The sequence below is a fragment of the Silurus aristotelis genome (assembly GCF_946808225.1).
Source record: "Silurus aristotelis genome assembly, chromosome: 3".
Lineage (NCBI taxonomy): Eukaryota > Metazoa > Chordata > Actinopteri > Siluriformes > Siluridae > Silurus > Silurus aristotelis.
This window is the reverse complement of record NC_139576.1, coordinates 30417306-30442167: the sequence shown is the minus strand read 5'-3', so window position 1 is coordinate 30442167 and position 24862 is coordinate 30417306. Positions and strand designations below refer to the sequence as shown.

At 40.5% G+C, this 24862-nt stretch overlaps 1 protein-coding gene across 1 annotated transcript in view; it reads right to left on the bottom strand.

Moving 5' to 3' along the window:
• ints6 (integrator complex subunit 6) overlaps nucleotides 1–24862 on the bottom strand; it is a 358666-nt gene that overhangs the window by 1081 nt on the left and 332723 nt on the right. The window lies entirely within an intron of this gene.

Here is a 24862-nt window from a genome sequence, read left to right as displayed (position 1 = left end):
GCTAGCCTAAGGACAGTTAGGCCAAAGTCATTTATAATCATACATTTACTAAATGCCACATAATTTTATATGAGCCCCTTTTCATTGGGAATAGGGGTAAGAATGTCGTGCTCGCATGTGATTAGCAGAGAGGTGGACATAGATTGAGATCACATATAAGGATGAGTATCACTTCAGAGTGGGGAAAAGTATAAACCTATTTCCAAATCCTATTACTTCACTATCTGCATGTGATGAGTACATGGGTGAAAAGGACAAATGCTGGATTCAAATGACCTGCCTACTTTGTGCACCAAACAGAAAGATTTCCCTTGGTTTCCTTTTGATGCAGGCAAGCACCAGTTGACTCATTGATGGATGTGCAGGGGTCATGGAAAACCTTCCATAATCAAGGCTGAAAGGATAAGGTGGCGGACCTAAAATCCGTTGGGGTCTCCCTGCGCCATGTTAAAATCATGCCTACTACATTTGTGATCTTAGTTTCTTACAAATTCCCCACAGATTGTTCCACCAGAACACAGCTCTTTAACACTGAAGCAGAACTATTAAAAGTTATCCACGTAGATAATTAAACCACGAACGAAATACGTCTTCTACATTTGCATGTTCACCATATGACCTAGACATGGTCACCAAGGCAAGAGGCATGAAGCCCTTGCTGGCAGGATGGCCGAGCGCTGCGTTCAGGTCGCAGTCTCCTCTGGAGGCGTGGGTTTAAATCCCACTAACTGAGCCCATGCAGGGGAGACTTGTTGAGTTGATACTGATACTGAGTTGATTCTGAAAGAACATGAGAGAAAACTAATTAACATGCTGACTCTGTTTGATTCTACAGTTTGCTTGGATAATGTTCAAGTCTTCTGCTGCGTGTTTGATATTGAAATATCTTGGCAAAATTTCACTGAATATCGAAGACTCATCCAAATGCTTGAGCATTATTTATGATTTTTTATTTATATATTTCTATTTGCATTTAGATGTAATGTGATTAAATGCACTAAATGGGTTTAGTTTTCACAGACTGCAATTTCAGAAATAAAATTTGTAATTTTTCTAAAAAGGAAACATATTACTTGTTTATTTTAAGAGACCCGCCTTATTTTCTCTTGTATATTTAGTGTCGCTTATTAATAAAGAAAAAAATGCTTCTTATCCGATTACTCGATTAATTGATGGACTAATGGGTCGAAAACTCGATTACTAAAATAATCTAAAGCTGCAGCCTTAAATATAAATACAAATATAACTACAGCAATATAATTCAATAGAGCGACTGTACGACTGCTGGAACAGTGAGTTTCCAAACTTTATGGGTTTTTATTCTCTTTGAAATACTGAGTTAATTATTTATTATTAGAGCTACAACAACTAATCAATAAAATTTATAATAATCGATAATGGAATTGGTTGTCAGCGAATGTCGTCATCCTCATCATGTGACAATGGTGTAGTTTATTGAAGTGTTATTGTGTAAATCGTTTGTAAATTCTGGACAGTCGTACTGGATCTGTTCTGTCTTGACTCGTGAGCATCAGGTTGCGCAATCGACTCGATCACGACATCGGGATGATTTAATTAAAACGGTGCGAACAAGCACTAAATCTAAAAGCATTAAATAACAGCATTTGTACACCAATGCATATTTTTTTTATTTTCATTAAGTCTGTTAACTTGCTGCGTTTCTCCGTTTTGTTCTCTTTTTATAGCATTTGTCTACTACAGTAACTAATCTGTTCTCAAACGTGATTTATTGCGGCTTTACTACGTTCAAATGCTTGTTTTTTAATGTTTGTATATTTAATTTATGCATATATCATTTCATTATTATACAAATTTAATTTATTATATATTCTACATCAGTGGTCACCAACGTGGTGACAGCTATTTTTAGAAAATATGCCGGGTTCTTACCTTATGAAATCATTGTTGATCATTATTGTGAGAAATCATTAACATGATCAGTGTCTTCAAATAGATCAGGGGTGTCAAACTCAGTGTCAAATCCGGCCTGACGTACAATTATATCTGGCCTGCAAGATGATTTTATATACATCTATTATTATTGTTATTAATGTCCCGGCGATATGAAGCACTGATAACACAAACTACAGATCCCATAATGCTGGGCTTCATCTGCCTTACCGAACACCTGGGAACATTCCAGCGTCAATCAAGTCGAGCTTCTGTTGATGTATTTAACCCTATTGTAAAGTTATTGTGAAGCCCCTCACAATGGCAAAGAGAAAAGTGGATTCTGAAAACAGAGCCTTTCAAAACCGATAGGATTCTGAGTAGATGTTTACTGACACTGGCGGTAAACCCGTGTGTCTTATTAGTGGAGCGAATGGGGCTGTAATTAAGAAATTGAATCTAAGACGGAATTACGAGACAAAACATCAGAAGAAGCTGAAAAACCTGAATGCAGAGCAGAATATACAGAAAGTAGAAGAGTTAAAGAAGAATCTGACATTTCAGCAGATGTTTTTCACCTGAGCAAAATCACAAAGTGAAGCTGGTGTGAAAGCAGAGGAGAAATCAGAACAAAAACAAATACTATCAAGCTTTTAAAAAGGTCAGAGCAAGGCCTGCAATTCACCATTCAGTGCCCCAGAGAAACCATCTTATCCACTTGCAATGTTATATCTCAAGTCATAAAGAAAAAGCTGGAAGGCACTCAACCAGCAAAGGAGAACTGCATCAGGCACTGTTGAGATTCAAAACCAGGACCTCCTGTTTACTAGATAAGCACTTTAACCAACTAAGCCACAGTGCCTTGCTGCCGAATGGCAAATGCTCAGCCAGCTATTGAATGGAAATTCTTCGCTCTTAGATTTAGGGGAAAAAAAATTGCATGGACATTCGAGCTAACAGCTAATAATGCAGAAGCATAAATTTGATTATTGTCTTAAGGCTAGTACTACCATTAATTTGAGACTTGCTAAGGTCCTCAGCAGAAAATATGATCAAATTCAAATATAGTTAAGATACATATCAACAAACAATAGCCATGCCATAGCAGTGAAAGCGTTCTGTCTAATATCTGATCATAGTCTCAACAAACCACTAAAATTCTGCTGAAATTAGCATGCAACACACAACTGTTGATAGCAATTACTCTGAGGGTCCTACTCTTCCAGCAAAAACAAAGCAGTGCAGCAACTAACAAACATTGGGCACCACTGTCCTTAGTGGTAGGAGCAATTGATCTCGATTGTTTGCTCATGGACCCATGAATGTATATTTGTTTTATATACGAGATTTTTTCAATCTTTTGTACAACAATTGCTGAACCACTGGACTGTGCGCTTTGGTTGTAAGAGAAACCCCTTGTAATCAAGAACTCGGAATCTGCCAGTGCCTGCCAGTTGAATCAACACAAGCAGTATATAATGGTTCGTGCCGATGAGATTAAACACTTGTAGCTGTTTTACTTGATTTTTGTTGCGGTTTGTCTGCCTGTAGAACCACTAGCAGTGATGAAGATTTAAAAAAGACTTGACTCGTGTGAGGATCGTATTCAAAAACGTCAGATTATGAGACTGACGCGCTTTCTACTGCACTAACGAGGCGACCTGGCCGAAGCCTAGGAACCACTGCTCTGAGAATATAATACAAAAAAGGTCCTGTTGGCTGTTGTTTTTTTTTTTTTTGTGTGTAAAAATATTTTTTACCTGATTTAGACCAACTGCTGTACCAATTTACTGTCCAATCTGACTCTAAGGTATATCCATGTTATTACAAACCTCGGAATCTGAGATTGCTAGGGCATTGTACCACCACAAACAGTTTGCTCATTGAGTAAAAAGGCCTCTAACGTTTTGTGTTGAAATCACAGTGCAGTTGTACACAATTTACCTGATTTTAATTGTACAAACTGTTAATTAATAACAGTTTGTATGGCCATAGTACCACAATTAACAGTAATAACAAAGCGGAGCTGCAACTAACCAACATTAGGCACCAATGTCCTAAGTTGTCTTCAGCTGACCTAGATCATTTGCTCTTGGACCCATGCATGTTGTATTGCTACAGCAATGTTTTGGTCAAATGAGTAGAACCATGTGGAACAAGAGGAGATTGTTTTAAAAACCCTGTCCAACAAAGCATTCCGGGTTAGTACGAGAAGCACGGAAATGTCACATGCGATATGGCTCTTAAATCTACCTGGTGTAAAATTAAAGTTACAATCAAGACAAGTGGAAAAGCCCAACAACTCTGGTGGGACTTGAACCGACAACCTTTGAATAGCTCTACCGCTGAGACTAAAAGGCCAATGCGCTATCCATTGCGCAAAAAAACCCCTATGCTGTAGAGCTCTGTATTTTACTATCTCGGAACTGTTTAACTCAATGGATGGCTCGTAGTTTGTTTAAAATCACTGTTATTTCCATTGCTAACAAATACTATCAAGCTTCAAGAGGGTCAGAGCAAAGCCTGCAATTCACCATTTAGTGCCGCAGAGAAACCATTTCATCCACTTACACTTTTATATCTCAAGCAGCTCAGATCTCGTGGCGCATCGGCAGTACATCTGACTTCTTATCCAAGGGTTGCTACTTCGAATCATGTCGCGGTGATTGTTGCTGGACTCTTGCTTTTTGGGCTTTATTAGCAGCTGCTCTAGAGCCTGCAACCTGACCGTCAGACTCAATTTGTCATTACAACCGCGACGAGATAAATGCAAAGCCTTCTCTGGGCCATGAGGCTGGCCAAAACAGCCCCTCGGACCTCGTGGCGCAACGGTAGCGCGTCTGACTCCAGATCAGAAGGTTGCGTGTTCGAATCACGTCGAGGTCATGGTTGCTGGACTCTTGCTTTTGGCCTTTATTAGCAGCTGCTCTATCTTTGATTGTCCAATGTGGAGACTTTGAATTTGTCCAAAGTTTAGTCTGTCTCATCACATTAACGTTAGTACATTATAACCCTCCTATAACATGTTACCAAACTTTGTCAATTTGCTCTAGCTGAAAAAAAGATAACTCTGCAAATAGTGACTAATATGTATTCACAATTCAAGTTTCAGTGACACCTCAAATAATGTCACAGTCAAAGTATGTTTGAACCAATGATATTTGCATAAGAGGATCATGGCAATATCTTTTGGGTTCAAACAAAGACAACTATTGTCAGAGCCATTGGCGGGTCAAAATTAACACCATAAAGGATGCTTACCACAGTGAGACTAAACCATAATTTGCTAATTTTATGGGTAAGACTTGGAAAGCATGTGAAAACGTCAGAGCCCGTACTCTGTGCAAGAAAAAAAATCTCATGGAACTTTGACATGAAGGGAAGACTTAAACAAGCTTTGGATTATCCCACCGCCAAGAATCAGTCAACCATTGGCTTTTTAACGCCCGAACAGGGACTTAAACCCTGGACCCTCAGATTAAAAGTCTGATGCTCTACCGACTGAGCTATCCGGGCTCTGCTCTTGTACCTGCTTTAAACCTAGAACAGTTGCGACACCTGGCCTCAATAAAATTCTTGTCTCTGTGCTGGCTCAGAGGGCGAATCTCAGGAGTTTCTTGAAGCTTTTTCCAATAGTTTAATGTGCCGTTTTTGCACGACGCCCACTATGAAGGTTATCCCCTTTTTTATGTCCAACAGCAGTATTCAAGGATGCAGGCTAGTTGAAAAATGTGACTATGTATAACTCACATAAAAAGCACCTCAAAAGCTCCTTTGCCAATCTTTGTCCATAGTCTTATATATAGCATTTGCTTTTTGCAAACTAACTTTACATTTCATCACTGACCAAATGACTGACACTGAGTTCATTATTTCACTGTATAGTGTAACAGATTGTTTCCTTTACATATGAAATGTAACTCCTGAATCTTACTTCCACCAACAATCAGGGACTTCCAATGCGGAAAATGTCAGAACCTGCAACCTGACCGTCAGACTCAATTTGTCATTACAACAGCGACGAGATAAATGAAAAGCCTTCTCTGGGCCATGAGGCTGGTCAAAACAGCCGCTCGGACCTCGTGGCGCAACGGTAGCGCGTCTGACTCCAGATCAGAAGGTTGCGTGTTCGAATCACGTCGAGGTCATGGTTGCTGGACTCTTGCTTTTGGCCTTTATTAGCAGCTGCTCTATCTTTGATTGTCCAATGTGGAGACTTTGAATTTGTCCAAAGTGTAGTCTGTCTCATCAAATTAACATTAGTACATTATAACCCTCCTATAACATGTTACCAAACTTTGTCAATTTGCTCTAGCTGAAAAAAAGATAACTCTGCAAATAGTGACTAAGATGTATTCACAATTCAAGTTTCAGTGACACCTCAAATAATGTCACAGTCAAAGTATGTTTGAACCAATGATATTTGCATGGGAGGATCATGGCAATATCTTTTGGGTTCAAACAAAGACAACTATTGTCAGAGCCATTGGTTGGTCAAAATTAACACCATAAAGGATGCTTACCACAGTGAGACTAAACCATAATTTGCTAATTTTATGGGTAAGACTTGGAAAGCATGTGAAAACGTCAGAGCCCGTACTCTGTGCAAGAAAAAAAATCTCATGGAACTTTGACATCAAGGGAAGATTCAAACAAGCTTTGGATTATCCCACCACCAAGAATCAATCAACCATTGGCTTTTTAATGCCCGAACAGGGACTTGAACCCTGGACCCTCAGATTAAAAGTCTGATGCTCTACCGACTGAGCTATCCGGGCTCTGCTCATGTACCTGCTTTAAACCTAGAACAGTTGCGACACCTGGCCTCAATAAAATTCTTGTCTCTGTGCTGGCTCAGAGGGCGAATCTCAGGAGTTTCTTGAAGCTTTTTCCAATAGTTTGATGTGCCTATTTTGCACGACGCCCACTATGAAGGTTATCCCCTTTTTCATGTCCAACAGCAGTATTCAAGGATGCAGGCTAGTTGAAAAATGTGACAATGTATAACTCACATAAAAAGCACCTCAAAAGCTCCTTTGCCAATCTTTGTCCATAGTCTTATATATAGCATTTGCTTTTTGCAAACTAACTTTACATTTCATCACTGACCAAATGACTGACACTGAGTTCATTATTTCACTGTATAGTGTAACAGATTGTTTCCTTCACATGTGAAATGTAACTCTTGAATCTTACTTACACCAACAATCAGGGACTTGAAATGCGGAAAATGTCAGAGCCTGCAACCTGACCGTCAGACTCAATTTGTCATTACAACCGCGACGAGATAAATGCAAAGCCTTCTCTGGGCCATGAGGCTGGCCAAAACAGCCCCTCGGACCTCGTGGCGCAACGGTAGCGCGTCTGACTCCAGATCAGAAGGTTGCGTGTTCGAATCACGTCGAGGTCATGGTTGCTGGACTCTTGCTTTTGGCCTTTATTAGCAGCTGCTCTATCTTTGATTGTCCAATGTGGAGACTTTGAATTTGTCCAAAGTGTAGTCTGTCTCATCAAATTAACGTTAGTACATTATAACCCTCCTATAACATGTTACCAAACTTTGTCAATTTGCTCTAGCTGAAAAAAGATAACTCTGCAAATAGTGACTAAGATGTATTCACAATTCAAGTTTCAGTGACACCTCAAATAATGTCACAGTCAAAGTATGTTTGAACCAATGATATTTGCATGGGAGGATCATGGCAATATCTTTTGGGTTCAAACAAAGACAACTATTGTCAGAGCCATTGGTTGGTCAAAATTAACACCATAAAGGATGCTTACCACAGTGAGACTAAACCATAATTTGCTAATTTTATGGGTAAGACTTGGAAAGCATGTGAAAACGTCAGAGCCCGTACTCTGTGCAAGAAAAAAAATCTCATGGAACTTTGACATCAAGGGAAGATTCAAACAAGCTTTGGATTATCCCACCACCAAGAATCAATCAACCATTGGCTTTTTAATGCCCGAACAGGGACTTGAACCCTGGACCCTCAGATTAAAAGTCTGATGCTCTACCGACTGAGCTATCCGGGCTCTGCTCATGTACCTGCTTTAAACCTAGAACAGTTGCGACACCTGGCCTCAATAAAATTCTTGTCTCTGTGCTGGCTCAGAGGGCGAATCTCAGGAGTTTCTTGAAGCTTTTTCCAATAGTTTGATGTGCCTTTTTTGCACGACGCCCACTATGAAGGTTATCCCCTTTTTCATGTCCAACAGCAGTATTCAAGGATGCAGGCTAGTTGAAAAATGTGACTATGTATAACTCACATAAAAAGCACCTCAAAAGCTCCTTTGCCAATCTTTGTCCATAGTCTTATATATAGCATTTGCTTTTTGCAAACTAACTTTACATTTCATCACTGACCAAATGACTGACACTGAGTTCATTATTTCACTGTATAGTGTAACAGATTGTTTCCTTCACATGTGAAATGTAACTCTTGAATCTTACTTACACCAACAATCAGGGACTTGAAATGCGGAAAATGTCAGAGCCTGCAACCTGACCGTCAGACTCAATTTGTCATTACAACCGCGACGAGATAAATGCAAAGCCTTCTCTGGGCCATGAGGCTGGCCAAAACAGCCCCTCGGACCTCGTGGCGCAACGGTAGCGCGTCTGACTCCAGATCAGAAGGTTGCGTGTTCGAATCACGTCGAGGTCATGGTTGCTGGACTCTTGCTTTTGGCCTTTATTAGCAGCTGCTCTATCTTTGATTGTCCAATGTGGAGACTTTGAATTTGTCCCAAGTGTAGTCTGTCTCATCAAATTAACGTTAGTACATTATAACCCTCCTATAACATGTTACCAAACTTTGTCAATTTGCTCTAGCTGAAAAAAAGATAATTTTGCAAATAGTGACTAAGATGTATTCACAATTCAAGTTTCAGTGACACCTCAAATAATGTCACAGTCAAAGTATGTTTGAACCAATGATATTTGCATTGGAGGATCATGGCAATATCTTTTGGGTTCAAACAAAGACAACTATTGTCAGAGCCATTGGTTGGTCAAAATTAACACCATAAAGGATGCTTACCACAGTGAGACTAAACCATAATTTGCTAATTTTATGGGTAAGACTTGGAAAGCATGTGAAAACGTCAGAGCCCGTACTCTGTGCAAGAAAAAAAATCTCATGGAACTTTGACATCAAGGGAAGATTCAAACAAGCTTTGGATTATCCCACCACCAAGAATCAATCAACCATTGGCTTTTTAATGCCCGAACAGGGACTTGAACCCTGGACCCTCAGATTAAAAGTCTGATGCTCTACCGACTGAGCTATCCGGGCTCTGCTCATATACCTGCTTTAAACCTAGAACAGTTGCGACACCTGGCCTCAATAAAATTCTTGTCTCTGTGCTGGCTCAGAGGGCGAATCTCAGGAGTTTCTTGAAGCTTTTTCCAATAGTTTGATGTGCCTTTTTTGCACGACGCCCACTATGAAGGTTATCCCCTTTTTCATGTCCAACAGCAGTATTCAAGGATGCAGGCTAGTTGAAAAATGTGACTATGTATAACTCACATAAAAAGCACCTCAAAAGCTCCTTTGCCAATCTTTGTCCATAGTCTTATATATAGCATTTGCTTTTTGCAAACTAACTTTACATTTCATCACTGACCAAATGACTGACACTGAGTTCATTATTTCACTGTATAGTGTAACAGATTGTTTCCTTCACATGTGAAATGTAACTCTTGAATCTTACTTACACCAACAATCAGGGACTTGAAATGCGGAAAATGTCAGAGCCTGCAACCTGACCGTCAGACTCAATTTGTCATTACAACCGCGACGAGATAAATGCAAAGCCTTCTCTGGGCCATGAGGCTGGCCAAAACAGCCCCTCGGACCTCGTGGCGCAACGGTAGCGCGTCTGACTCCAGATCAGAAGGTTGCGTGTTCGAATCACGTCGAGGTCATGGTTGCTGGACTCTTGCTTTTGGCCTTTATTAGCAGCTGCTCAATCTTTGATTGTCCAATGTGGAGACTTTGAATTTGTCCAAAGTGTAGTCTGTCTCATCAAATTAACGTTAGTACATTATAACCCTCCTATAACATGTTACCAAACTTTGTCAATTTGCTCTAGCTGAAAAAAAGATAACTCTGCAAATAGTGACTAAGATGTATTCACAATTCAAGTTTCAGTGACACCTCAAATAATGTCACAGTCAAAGTATGTTTGAACCAATGATATTTGCATGGGAGGATCATGGCAATATCTTTTGGGTTCAAACAAAGACAACTATTGTCAGAGCCATTGGCGGGTCAAAATTAACACCATAAAGGATGCTTACCACAGTGAGACTAAACCATAATTTGCTAATTTTATGGGTAAGACTTGGAAAGCATGTGAAAACGTCAGAGCCCGTACTCTGTGCAAGAAAAAAAATCTCATGGAACTTTGACATGAAGGGAAGACTTAAACAAGCTTTGGATTATCCCACCGCCAAGAATCAGTCAACCATTGGCTTTTTAACGCCCGAACAGGGACTTAAACCCTGGACGCTCAGATTAAAAGTCTGATGCTCTACCGACTGAGCTATCCGGGCTCTGCTCATGTACCTGCTTTAAACCTAGAACAGTTGCGACACCTGGCCTCAATAAAATTCTTGTCTCTGTGCTGGCTCAGAGGGCGAATCTCAGGAGTTTCTTGAAGCTTTTTCCAATAGTTTAATGTGCCGTTTTTGCACGACGCCCACTATGAAGGTTATCCCCTTTTTTATGTCCAACAGCAGTATTCAAGGATGCAGGCTAGTTGAAAAATGTGACTATGTATAACTCACATAAAAAGCACCTCAAAAGCTCCTTTGCCAATCTTTGTCCATAGTCTTATATATAGCATTTGCTTTTTGCAAACTAACTTTACATTTCATCACTGACCAAATGACTGACACTGAGTTCATTATTTCACTGTATAGTGTAACAGATTGTTTCCTTTACATATGAAATGTAACTCCTGAATCTTACTTCCACCAACAATCAGGGACTTCCAATGCGGAAAATGTCAGAACCTGCAACCTGACCGTCAGACTCAATTTGTCATTACAACAGCGACGAGATAAATGAAAAGCCTTCTCTGGGCCATGAGGCTGGTCAAAACAGCCGCTCGGACCTCGTGGCGCAACGGTAGCGCGTCTGACTCCAGATCAGAAGGTTGCGTGTTCGAATCACGTCGAGGTCATGGTTGCTGGACTCTTGCTTTTGGCCTTTATTAGCAGCTGCTCTATCTTTGATTGTCCAATGTGGAGACTTTGAATTTGTCCAAAGTGTAGTCTGTCTCATCAAATTAACATTAGTACATTATAACCCTCCTATAACATGTTACCAAACTTTGTCAATTTGCTCTAGCTGAAAAAAAGATAACTCTGCAAATAGTGACTAAGATGTATTCACAATTCAAGTTTCAGTGACACCTCAAATAATGTCACAGTCAAAGTATGTTTGAACCAATGATATTTGCATGGGAGGATCATGGCAATATCTTTTGGGTTCAAACAAAGACAACTATTGTCAGAGCCATTGGTTGGTCAAAATTAACACCATAAAGGATGCTTACCACAGTGAGACTAAACCATAATTTGCTAATTTTATGGGTAAGACTTGGAAAGCATGTGAAAACGTCAGAGCCCGTACTCTGTGCAAGAAAAAAAATCTCATGGAACTTTGACATCAAGGGAAGATTCAAACAAGCTTTGGATTATCCCACCACCAAGAATCAATCAACCATTGGCTTTTTAATGCCCGAACAGGGACTTGAACCCTGGACCCTCAGATTAAAAGTCTGATGCTCTACCGACTGAGCTATCCGGGCTCTGCTCATGTACCTGCTTTAAACCTAGAACAGTTGCGACACCTGGCCTCAATAAAATTCTTGTCTCTGTGCTGGCTCAGAGGGCGAATCTCAGGAGTTTCTTGAAGCTTTTTCCAATAGTTTGATGTGCCTTTTTTGCACGACGCCCACTATGAAGGTTATCCCCTTTTTCATGTCCAACAGCAGTATTCAAGGATGCAGGCTAGTTGAAAAATGTGACTATGTATAACTCACATAAAAAGCACCTCAAAAGCTCCTTTGCCAATCTTTGTCCATAGTCTTATATATAGCATTTGCTTTTTGCAAACTAACTTTACATTTCATCACTGACCAAATGACTGACACTGAGTTCATTATTTCACTGTATAGTGTAACAGATTGTTTCCTTCACATGTGAAATGTAACTCTTGAATCTTACTTACACCAACAATCAGGGACTTGAAATGCGGAAAATGTCAGAGCCTGCAACCTGACCGTCAGACTCAATTTGTCATTACAACCGCGACGAGATAAATGCAAAGCCTTCTCTGGGCCATGAGGCTGGCCAAAACAGCCCCTCGGACCTCGTGGCGCAACGGTAGCGCGTCTGACTCCAGATCAGAAGGTTGCGTGTTCGAATCACGTCGAGGTCATGGTTGCTGGACTCTTGCTTTTGGCCTTTATTAGCAGCTGCTCAATCTTTGATTGTCCAATGTGGAGACTTTGAATTTGTCCAAAGTGTAGTCTGTCTCATCAAATTAACGTTAGTACATTATAACCCTCCTATAACATGTTACCAAACTTTGTCAATTTGCTCTAGCTGAAAAAAAGATAACTCTGCAAATAGTGACTAAGATGTATTCACAATTCAAGTTTCAGTGACACCTCAAATAATGTCACAGTCAAAGTATGTTTGAACCAATGATATTTGCATGGGAGGATCATGGCAATATCTTTTGGGTTCAAACAAAGACAACTATTGTCAGAGCCATTGGTTGGTCAAAATTAAAACCATAAAGGATGCTTACCACAGTGAGACTAAAACATAATTTGCTAATTTTATGGGTAAGACTTGGAAAGCATGTGAAAACGTCAGAGCCAGTACTCTGTGCAAGAAAAAAAATCTCATGGAACTTTGACATCAAGGGAAGATTCAAACAAGCTTTGGATTATCCCACCACCAAGAATCAATCAACCATTGGCTTTTTAACACCCGAACAGGGACTTGAACCCTGGACCCTCAGATTAAAAGTCTGATGCTCTACCGACTGAGCTATCCGGGCTCTGCTCATGTACCTGCTTTAAACCTAGAACAGTTGCGACACCTGGCCTCAATAAAATTCTTGTCTCTGTGCTGGCTCAGAGGGCGAATCTCAGGAGTTTCTTGAAGCTTTTTCCAATAGTTTGATGTGCCTTTTTTGCACGACGCCCACTATGAAGGTTATCCCCTTTTTCATGTCCAACAGCAGTATTCAAGGATGCAGGCTAGTTGAAAAATGTGACTATGTATAACTCACATAAAAAGCACCTCAAAAGCTCCTTTGCCAATCTTTGTCCATAGTCTTATATATAGCATTTGCTTTTTGCAAACTAACTTTACATTTCATCACTGACCAAATGACTGACACTGAGTTCATTATTTCACTGTATAGTGTAACAGATTGTTTCCTTCACATGTGAAATGTAACTCTTGAATCTTACTTACACCAACAATCAGGGACTTGAAATGCGGAAAATGTCAGAGCCTGCAACCTGACCTTCAGACTCAATTTGTCATTACAACCGCGACGAGATAAATGCAAAGCCTTCTCTGGGCCATGAGGCTGGCCAAAACAGCCCCTCGGACCTCGTGGCGCAACGGTAGCGCGTCTGACTCCAGATCAGAAGGTTGCGTGTTCGAATCACGTCGAGGTCATGGTTGCTGGACTCTTGCTTTTGGCCTTTATTAGCAGCTGCTCTATCTTTGATTGTCCAATGTGGAGACTTTGAATTTGTCCCATGTGTAGTCTGTCTCATCAAATTAACGTTAGTACATTATAACCCTCCTATAACATGTTACCAAACTTTGTCAATTTGCTCTAGCTGAAAAAAAGATAATTTTGCAAATAGTGACTAAGATGTATTCACAATTCAAGTTTCAGTGACACCTCAAATAATGTCACAGTCAAAGTATGTTTGAACCAATGATATTTGCATTGGAGGATCATGGCAATATCTTTTGGGTTCAAACAAAGACAACTATTGTCAGAGCCATTGGTTGGTCAAAATTAACACCATAAAGGATGCTTACCACAGTGAGACTAAACCATAATTTGCTAATTTTATGGGTAAGACTTGGAAAGCATGTGAAAACGTCAGAGCCCGTACTCTGTGCAAGAAAAAAAATCTCATGGAACTTTGACATCAAGGGAAGATTCAAACAAGCTTTGGATTATCCCACCACCAAGAATCAATCAACCATTGGCTTTTTAACGCCCGAACAGGGACTTGAACCCTGGACCCTCAGATTAAAAGTCTGATGCTCTACCGACTGAGCTATCCGGGCTCTGCTCATGTACCTGCTTTAAACCTAGAACAGTTGCGACACCTGGCCTCAATAAAATTCTTGTCTCTGTGCTGGCTCAGAGGGCGAATCTCAGGAGTTTCTTGAAGCTTTTTCCAATAGTTTAATGTGCCTTTTTTGCACGACGCCCACTATGAAGGTTATCCCCTTTTTCATGTCCAACAGCAGTATTCAAGGATGCAGGCTAGTTGAAAAATGTGACTATGTATAACTCACATAAAAAGCACCTCAAAAGCTCCTTTGCCAATCTTTGTCCATAGTCTTATATATAGCATTTGCTTTTTGCAAACTAACTTTACATTTCATCACTGACCAAATGACTGACACTGAGTTCATTATTTCACTGTATAGTGTAACAGATTGTTTCCTTCACATGTGAAATGTAACTCTTGAATCTTACTTACACCAACAATCAGGGACTTGAAATGCGGAAAATGTCAGAGCCTGCAACCTGACCGTCAGACTCAATTTGTCATTACAACCGCGACGAGATAAATGCAAAGCCTTCTCTGGGCCATGAGGCTGGCCAAAACAGCCCCTCGGACCTCGTGGCGCAACGGTAGCGCGTCTGACTCCAGATCAGAAGGTTGCGTGTTCGAATCACGTCGAGGTCATGGTTGCTGGACTCTTGCTTTTGGCCTTTATTAGCAGCTGCTCAATCTTTGATTGTCCAATGTGGAGACTTTGAATTTGTCCAAAGTGTAGTCTGTCTCATCAAATTAACGTTAGTACATTATAACCCTCCTATAACATGTTACCAAACTTTGTCAATTTGCTCTAGCTGAAAAAAAGATAACTCTGCAAATAGTGACTAAGATGTATTCTCAATTCAAGTTTCAGTGACACCTCAAATAATGTCACAGTCAAAGTATGTTTGAACCAATGATATTTGCATGGGAGGATCATGGCAATATCTTTTGGGTTCAAACAAAGACAACTATTGTCAGAGCCATTGGTTGGTCAAAATTAAAACCATAAAGGATGCTTACCACAGTGAGACTAAAACATAATTTGCTAATTTTATGGGTAAGACTTGGAAAGCATGTGAAAACGTCAGAGCCAGTACTCTGTGCAAGAAAAAAAATCTCATGGAACTTTGACATCAAGGGAAGATTCAAACAAGCTTTGGATTATCCCACCACCAAGAATCAATCAACCATTGGCTTTTTAACACCCGAACAGGGACTTGAACCCTGGACCCTCAGATTAAAAGTCTGATGCTCTACCGACTGAGCTATCCGGGCTCTGCTCATGTACCTGCTTTAAACCTAGAACAGTTGCGACACCTGGCCTCAATAAAATTCTTGTCTCTGTGCTGGCTCAGAGGGCGAATCTCAGGAGTTTCTTGAAGCTTTTTCCAATAGTTTGATGTGCCTTTTTTGCACGACGCCCACTATGAAGGTTATCCCCTTTTTCATGTCCAACAGCAGTATTCAAGGATGCAGGCTAGTTGAAAAATGTGACTATGTATAACTCACATAAAAAGCACCTCAAAAGCTCCTTTGCCAATCTTTGTCCATAGTCTTATATATAGCATTTGCTTTTTGCAAACTAACTTTACATTTCATCACTGACCAAATGACTGACACTGAGTTCATTATTTCACTGTATAGTGTAACAGATTGTTTCCTTCACATGTGAAATGTAACTCTTGAATCTTACTTACACCAACAATCAGGGACTTGAAATGCGGAAAATGTCAGAGCCTGCAACCTGACCTTCAGACTCAATTTGTCATTACAACCGCGACGAGATAAATGCAAAGCCTTCTCTGGGCCATGAGGCTGGCCAAAACAGCCCCTCGGACCTCGTGGCGCAACGGTAGCGCGTCTGACTCCAGATCAGAAGGTTGCGTGTTCGAATCACGTCGAGGTCATGGTTGCTGGACTCTTGCTTTTGGCCTTTATTAGCAGCTGCTCTATCTTTGATTGTCCAATGTGGAGACTTTGAATTTGTCCCATGTGTAGTCTGTCTCATCAAATTAACGTTAGTACATTATAACCCTCCTATAACATGTTACCAAACTTTGTCAATTTGCTCTAGCTGAAAAAAAGATAATTTTGCAAATAGTGACTAAGATGTATTCACAATTCAAGTTTCAGTGACACCTCAAATAATGTCACAGTCAAAGTATGTTTGAACCAATGATATTTGCATTGGAGGATCATGGCAATATCTTTTGGGTTCAAACAAAGACAACTATTGTCAGAGCCATTGGTTGGTCAAAATTAACACCATAAAGGATGCTTACCACAGTGAGACTAAACCATAATTTGCTAATTTTATGGGTAAGACTTGGAAAGCATGTGAAAACGTCAGAGCCCGTACTCTGTGCAAGAAAAAAAATCTCATGGAACTTTGACATCAAGGGAAGATTCAAACAAGCTTTGGATTATCCCACCACCAAGAATCAATCAACCATTGGCTTTTTAACGCCCGAACAGGGACTTGAACCCTGGACCCTCAGATTAAAAGTCTGATGCTCTACCGACTGAGCTATCCGGGCTCTGCTCATGTACCTGCTTTAAACCTAGAACAGTTGCGACACCTGGCCTCAATAAAATTCTTGTCTCTGTGCTGGCTCAGAGGGCGAATCTCAGGAGTTTCTTGAAGCTTTTTCCAATAGTTTAATGTGCCTTTTTTGCACGACGCCCACTATGAAGGTTATCCCCTTTTTCATGTCCAACAGCAGTATTCAAGGATGCAGGCTAGTTGAAAAATGTGACTATGTATAACTCACATAAAAAGCACCTCAAAAGCTCCTTTGCCAATCTTTGTCCATAGTCTTATATATAGCATTTGCTTTTTGCAAACTAACTTTACATTTCATCACTGACCAAATGACTGACACTGAGTTCATTATTTCACTGTATAGTGTAACAGATTGTTTCCTTCACATGTGAAATGTAACTCTTGAATCTTACTTACACCAACAATCAGGGACTTGAAATGCGGAAAATGTCAGAGCCTGCAACCTGACCGTCAGACTCAATTTGTCATTACAACCGCGACGAGATAAATGCAAAGCCTTCTCTGGGCCATGAGGCTGGCCAAAACAGCCCCTCGGACCTCGTGGCGCAACGGTAGCGCGTCTGACTCCAGATCAGAAGGTTGCGTGTTCGAATCACGTCGAGGTCATGGTTGCTGGACTCTTGCTTTTGGCCTTTATTAGCAGCTGCTCAATCTTTGATTGTCCAATGTGGAGACTTTGAATTTGTCCAAAGTGTAGTCTGTCTCATCAAATTAACGTTAGTACATTATAACCCTCCTATAACATGTTACCAAACTTTGTCAATTTGCTCTAGCTGAAAAAAAGATAACTCTGCAAATAGTGACTAAGATGTATTCTCAATTCAAGTTTCAGTGACACCTCAAATAATGTCACAGTCAAAGTATGTTTGAACCAATGATATTTGCATGGGAGGATCATGGCAATATCTTTTGGGTTCAAACAAAGACAACTATTGTCAGAGCCATTGGTTGGTCAAAATTAAAACCATAAAGGATGCTTACCACAGTGAGACTAAAACATAATTTGCTAATTTTATGGGTAAGACTTGGAAAGCATGTGAAAACGTCAGAGCCAGTACTCTGTGCAAGAAAAAAAATCTCATGGAACTTTGACATCAAGGGAAGATTCAAACAAGCTTTGGATTATCCCACCACCAAGAATCAATCAACCATTGGCTTTTTAACACCCGAACAGGGACTTGAACCCTGGACCCTCAGATTAAAAGTCTGATGCTCTACCGACTGAGCTATCCGGGCTCTGCTCATGTACCTGCTTTAAACCTAGAACAGTTGCGACACCTGGCCTCAATAAAATTCTTGTCTCTGTGCTGGCTCAGAGGGCGAATCTCAGGAGTTTCTTGAAGCTTTTTCCAATAGTTTGATGTGCCTTTTTTGCACGACGCCCACTATGAAGGTTATCCCCTTTTTCATGTCCAACAGCAGTATTCAAGGATGCAGGCTAGTTGAAAAATGTGACTATGTATAACTCACATAAAAAGCACCTCAAAAGCTCCTTTGCCAATCTTTGTCCATAGTCTTATATATAGCATTTGCTTTTTGCAAACTAACTTTACATTTCATCACTGACCAAATGACTGACACTGAGTTCATTATTTCACTGTATAGTGTAACAGATTGTTTCCTTCACATGTGAAATGTAACTCTTGAATCTTACTTACACCAACAATCAGGGACTTGAAATGCGGAAAATGTCAGAGCCTGCAACCTGACCGTCAGACTCAATTTGTCATTACAACCGCGACGAGATAAATGCAAAGCCTTCTCTGGGCCATGAGGCTGGCCAAAACAGCCCCTCGGACCTCGTGGCGCAACGGTAGCGCGTCTGCCTCCAGATCAGAAGGTTGCGTGTTCGAATCACGTCGAGGTCATGGTTGCTGGACTCTTGCTTTTGGCCTTTATTAGCAGCTGCTCTATCTTTGATTGTCCAATGTGGAGACTTTGAATTTGTCCAAAGTGTAGTCTGTCTCATCAAATTAACGTTAGTACATTATAACCCTTCTATAACATGTTACCAAACTTTGTCAATTTGCTCTAGCTGAAAAAAAGATAACTCTGCAAATAGTGACTAAGATGTATTCACAATTCAAGTTTCAGTGACACCTCAAATAATGTCACAGTCAAAGTATGTTTAAACCAATGATATTTGCATGGGAGGATCATGGCAATATCTTTTGGGTTCAAACAAAGGCAACTATTGTCAGAGCCATTGGTTGGTCAAAATTAACACCATAAAGGATGCTTACCACAGTGAGACTAAACCATAATTTGCTAATGTATGGGTAAGACTTGGAAACCATGTGAAAACGTCAGAGCCCGTACTCTGTGCAAGACAAAAAATCTCATGAAAATTTGACATCAAGGGAAGATTCGAACAAGCTTTGGATTATCCTATCACCAAGAATCAGTCAGCCATTGGATTTTTAACACCCGAACAGGGATTTGAACCCTGGACCCTCAGATTAAAAGTCTGATGCTCTACCGACTGAGCTATCCGGGCTCTGCTCATGTACCTGCTTTAAACCTAGAACAGTTGCGACACCTGGCCTCAATAAAATTCTTGTCTCTGTGCTGGCTCAGAGGGCGAATCTCAGGAGTTTCTTGAAGCTTTTTCCAATAGTTTGATGTGCCTTTTTTGCACGACGCCCACTATGAAGGTTATCCCCTTTTTCATGTCCAACAGCAGTATTCAAGGATGCAGGCTAGTTGAAAAATGTGACTATGTATAACTCACATAAAAAGCACCTCAAAAGCTCCTTTGCCAATCTTTGTCCATAGTCTTATATATAGCATTTGCTTTTTGCAAACTAACTTTACATTTCATCACTGACCAAATGACTGACACTGAGTTCATTATTTCACTGTATAGTGTAACAGATTGTTTCCTTCACATGTGAAATGTAACTCTTGAATCTTACTTACACCAACAATCAGGGACTTGAAATGCGGAAAATGTCAGAGCCTGCAACCTGACCGTCAGACTCAATTTGTCATTACAACCGCGACGAGATAAATGCAAAGCCTTCTCTGGGCCATGAGGCTGGCCAAAACAGCCCCTCGGACCTCGTGGCGCAACGGTAGCGCGTCTGACTCCAGATCAGAAGGTTGCGTGTTCGAATCACGTCGAGGTCATGGTTACTGGACTCTTGCTTTTGGCCTTTATTAGCAGCTGCTCTATCTTTGATTGTCCAATGTGGAGACTTTGAATTTGTCCAAAGTGTAGTCTGTCTCATCAAATTAACGTTAGTACATTATAACCCTCCTATAACATGTTACCAAACTTTGTCAATTTGCTCTAGCTGAAAAAAGATAACTCTGCAAATAGTGACTAAGATGTATTCACAATTCAAGTTTCAGTGACACCTCAAATAATGTCACAGTCAAAGTATGTTTGAACCAATGATATTTGCATGGGAGGATCATGGCAATATCTTTTGGGTTCAAACAAAGACAACTATTGTCAGAGCCATTAGTTGGTCAAAATTAACACCATAAAGGATGCTTACCACAGTGAGACTAAACCATAATTTGCTAATTTTATGGGTAAGACTTGGAAAGCATGTGAAAACGTCAGAGCCCGTACTCTGTGCAAGAAAAAAAATCTCATGGAACTTTGACATCAAGGGAAGATTCAAACAAGCTTTGGATTATCCCACCACCAAGAATCAATCAACCATTGGCTTTTTAATGCCCGAACAGGGACTTGAACCCTGGACCCTCAGATTAAAAGTCTGATGCTCTACCGACTGAGCTATCCGGGCTCTGCTCATGTACCTGCTTTAAACCTAGAACAGTTGCGACACCTGGCCTCAATAAAATTCTTGTCTCTGTGCTGGCTCAGAGGGCGAATCTCAGGAGTTTCTTGAAGCTTTTTCCAATAGTTTAATGTGCCTTTTTTGCACGACGCCCACTATGAAGGTTATCCCCTTTTTCATGTCCAACAGCAGTATTCAAGGATGCAGGCTAGTTGAAAAATGTGACTATGTATAACTCACATAAAAAGCACCTCAAAAGCTCCTTTGCCAATCTTTGTCCATAGTCTTATATATAGCATTTGCTTTTTGCAAACTAACTTTACATTTCATCACTGACCAAATGACTGACACTGAGTTCATTATTTCACTGTATAGTGTAACAGATTGTTTCCTTCACATGTGAAATGTAACTCTTGAATCTTACTTACACCAACAATCAGGGACTTGAAATGCGGAAAATGTCAGAGCCTGCAACCTGACTGTCAGACTCAATTTGTCATTACAACCGCGACGAGATAAATGCAAAGCCTTCTCTGGGCCATGAGGCTGGCCAAAACAGCCCCTCGGACCTCGTGGCGCAACGGTAGCGCGTCTGACTCCAGATCAGAAGGTTGCGTGTTCGAATCACGTCGAGGTCATGGTTGCTGGACTCTTGCTTTTGGCCTTTATTAGCAGCTGCTCTATCTTTGATTGTCCAATGTGGAGACTTTGAATTTGTCCAAAGTGTAGTCTGTCTCATCAAATTAACGTTAGTACATTATAACCCTCCTATAACATGTTACCAAACTTTGTCAATTTGCTCTAGCTGAAAAAAAGATAACTCTGCAAATAGTGACTAAGATGTATTCACAATTCAAGTTTCAGTGACACCTCAAATAATGTCACAGTCAAAGTATGTTTGAACCAATGATATTTGCATGGGAGGATCATGGCAATATCTGTTGGGTTCAAACAAAGACAACTATTGTCAGAGCCATTGGTTGGTCAAAATTAACACCATAAAGGATGCTTACCACAGTGAGACTAAACCATAATTTGCTAATTTTATGGGTAAGACTTGGAAAGCATGTGAAAACGTCAGAGCCCGTACTCTGTGCAAGAAAAAAAATCTCATGGAACTTTGACATCAAGGGAAGATTCAAACAAGCTTTGGATTATCCCACCACCAAGAATCAATCAACCATTGGCTTTTTAACGCCCGAACAGGAACTTGAACCCTGGACCCTCAGATTAAAAGTATGATGCTCTACCGACTGAGCTATCCGGGCTCTGCTCAAGTACCTGCTTTAAACCTAGAACAGTTGCGACACCTGGCCTTTAATAAAATTCTTGTCTCTGTGCTGGCTCAGAGGGCGAATCTCAGGAGTTTCTTGAAGCTTTTTCCAATAGTTTAATGTGCCTTTTTTGCACGACGCCCACTTTGAAGGTTATCCCCTTTTTCATGTCCAACAGCAGTATTCAAGGATGCAGGCTAGTTGAAAAATGTGACTATGTATAACTCACATAAAAAGCACCTCAAAAGCTCCTTTGCCAATCTTTGTCCATAGTCTTATATATAGCATTTGCTTTTTGCAAACTAACTTTACATTTCATCACTGACCAAATGACTGACACTGAGTTCATTATTTCACTGTATAGTGTAACAGATTGTTTCCTTCACATGTGAAATGTAACTCTTGAATCTTACTTACACCAACAATCAGGGACTTGAAATGCGGAAAATGTCAGAGCCTGCAACCTGACCGTCAGACTCAATTTGTCATTACAACCGCGACGAGATAAATGCAAAGCCTTCTCTGGGCCATGAGGCTGGCCAAAACAGCCCCTCGGACCTCGTGGCGCAACGCTAGCGCGTCTGACTCCAGATCAGAAGGTTGCGTGTTCGAATCACGTCGAGGTCATGGTTGCTGGACTCTTGCTTTTGGCCTTTATTAGCAGCTGCTCTATCTTTGATTGTCCAATGTGGAGACTTTGAATTTGTCCAAAGTGTAGTCTGTCTCATCAAATTAACGTTAGTACATTATAACCCTCCTATAACATGTTACCAAACTTTGTCAATTTGCTCTAGCTGAAAAAAAGATAACTCTGCAAATAGTGACTAAGATGTATTCACAATTCAAGTTTCAGTGACACCTCAAATAATGTCACAGTCAAAGTATGTTTGAACCAATGATATTTGCATGGGAGGATCATGGCAATATCTGTTGGGTTCAAACAAAGACAACTATTGTCAGAGCCATTGGTTGGTCAAAATTAACACCATAAAGGATGCTTACCACAGTGAGACTAAACCATAATTTGCTAATTTTATGGGTAAGACTTGGAAAGCATGTGAAAACGTCAGAGCCCGTACTCTGTGCAAGAAAAAAAATCTCATGGAACTTTGACATCAAGGGAAGATTCAAACAAGCTTTGGATTATCCCACCACCAAGAATCAATCAACCATTGGCTTTTTAACGCCCGAACCGGAACTTGAACCCTGGACCCTCAGATTAAAAGTATGATGCTCTACCGACTGAGCTATCCGGGCTCTGCTCAAGTACCTGCTTTAAACCTAGAACAGTTGCGACACCTGGCCTTTAATAAAATTCTTGTCTCTGTGCTGGCTCAGAGGGCGAATCTCAGGAGTTTCTTGAAGCTTTTTCCAATAGTTTAATGTGCCTTTTTTGCACGACGCCCACTATGAAGGTTATCCCCTTTTTCATGTCCAACAGCAGTATTCAAGGATGCAGGCTAGTTGAAAAATGTGACTATGTATAACTCACATAAAAAGCACCTCAAAAGCTCCTTTGCCAATCTTTGTCCATAGTCTTATATATAGCATTTGCTTTTTGCAAACTAACTTTACATTTCATCACTGACCAAATGACTGACACTGAGTTCATTATTTCACTGTATAGTGTAACAGATTGTTTCCTTCACATGTGAAATGTAACTCTTGAATCTTACTTACACCAACAATCAGGGACTTGAAATGCGGAAAATGTCAGAGCCTGCAACCTGACCGTCAGACTCAATTTGTCATTACAACTGCGACGAGATAAATGCAAAGCCTTCTCTGGGCCATGAGGCTGGCCAAAACAGCCCCTCGGACCTCGTGGCGCAACGGTAGCGCGTCTGACTCCAGATCAGAAGGTTGCGTGTTCGAATCACGTCGAGGTCATGGTTGCTGGACTCTTGCTTTTGGCCTTTATTAGCAGCTGCTCTATCTTTGATTGTCCAATGTGGAGACTTTGAATTTGTCCAAAGTGTAGTCTGTCTCATCAAATTAACGTTAGTACATTATAACCCTCCTATAACATGTTACCAAACTTTGTCAATTTGCTCTAGCTGAAAAAAAGATAACTCTGCAAATAGTGACTAAGATGTATTCACAATTCAAGTTTCAGTGACACCTCAAATAATGTCACAGTCAAAGTATGTTTGAACCAATGATATTTGCATGGGAGGATCATGGCAATATCTTTTGGGTTCAAACAAAGACAACTATTGTCAGAGCCATTGGTTGGTCAAAATTAACACCATAAAGGATGCTTACCACAGTGAGACTAAACCATAATTTGCTAATTTTATGGGTAAGACTTGGAAAGCATGTGAAAACGTCAGAGCCCGTACTCTGTGCAAGAAAAAAAATCTCATGCGACTTTGACATGAAGGGAAGATTCAAACAAGCTTTGGATTATCCCACCACCAAGAATCAATCAACCATTGGCTTTTTAACGCCCGAACAGGGACTTGAACCCTGGACCCTCAGATTAAAAGTCTGATGCTCTACCGACTGAGCTATCCGGGCTCTGCTCATGTACCTGCTTTAAACCTAGAACAGTTGCGACACCTGGCCTCAATAAAATTCTTGTCTCTGTGCTGGCTCAGAGGGCGAATCTCAGGAGTTTCTTGAAGCTTTTTCCAATAGTTTAATGTGCCTTTTTTGCACGACGCCCACTATGAAGGTTATCCCCTTTTTCATGTCCAACAGCAGTATTCAAGGATGCAGGCTAGTTGAAAAATGTGACTATGTATAACTCACATAAAAAGCACCTCAAAAGCTCCTTTGCCAATCTTTGTCCATAGTCTTATATATAGCATTTGCTTTTTGCAAACTAACTTTACATTTCATCACTGACAAAATGACTGACACTGAGTTCATTATTTCACTGTATAGTGTAACAGATTGTTTCCTTCACATGTGAAATGTAACTCTTGAATCTTACTTACACCAACAATCAGGGACTTGAAATGCGGAAAATGTCAGAGCCTGCAGCCTGACCGTCAGACTCAATTTGTCATTACAACCGCGAC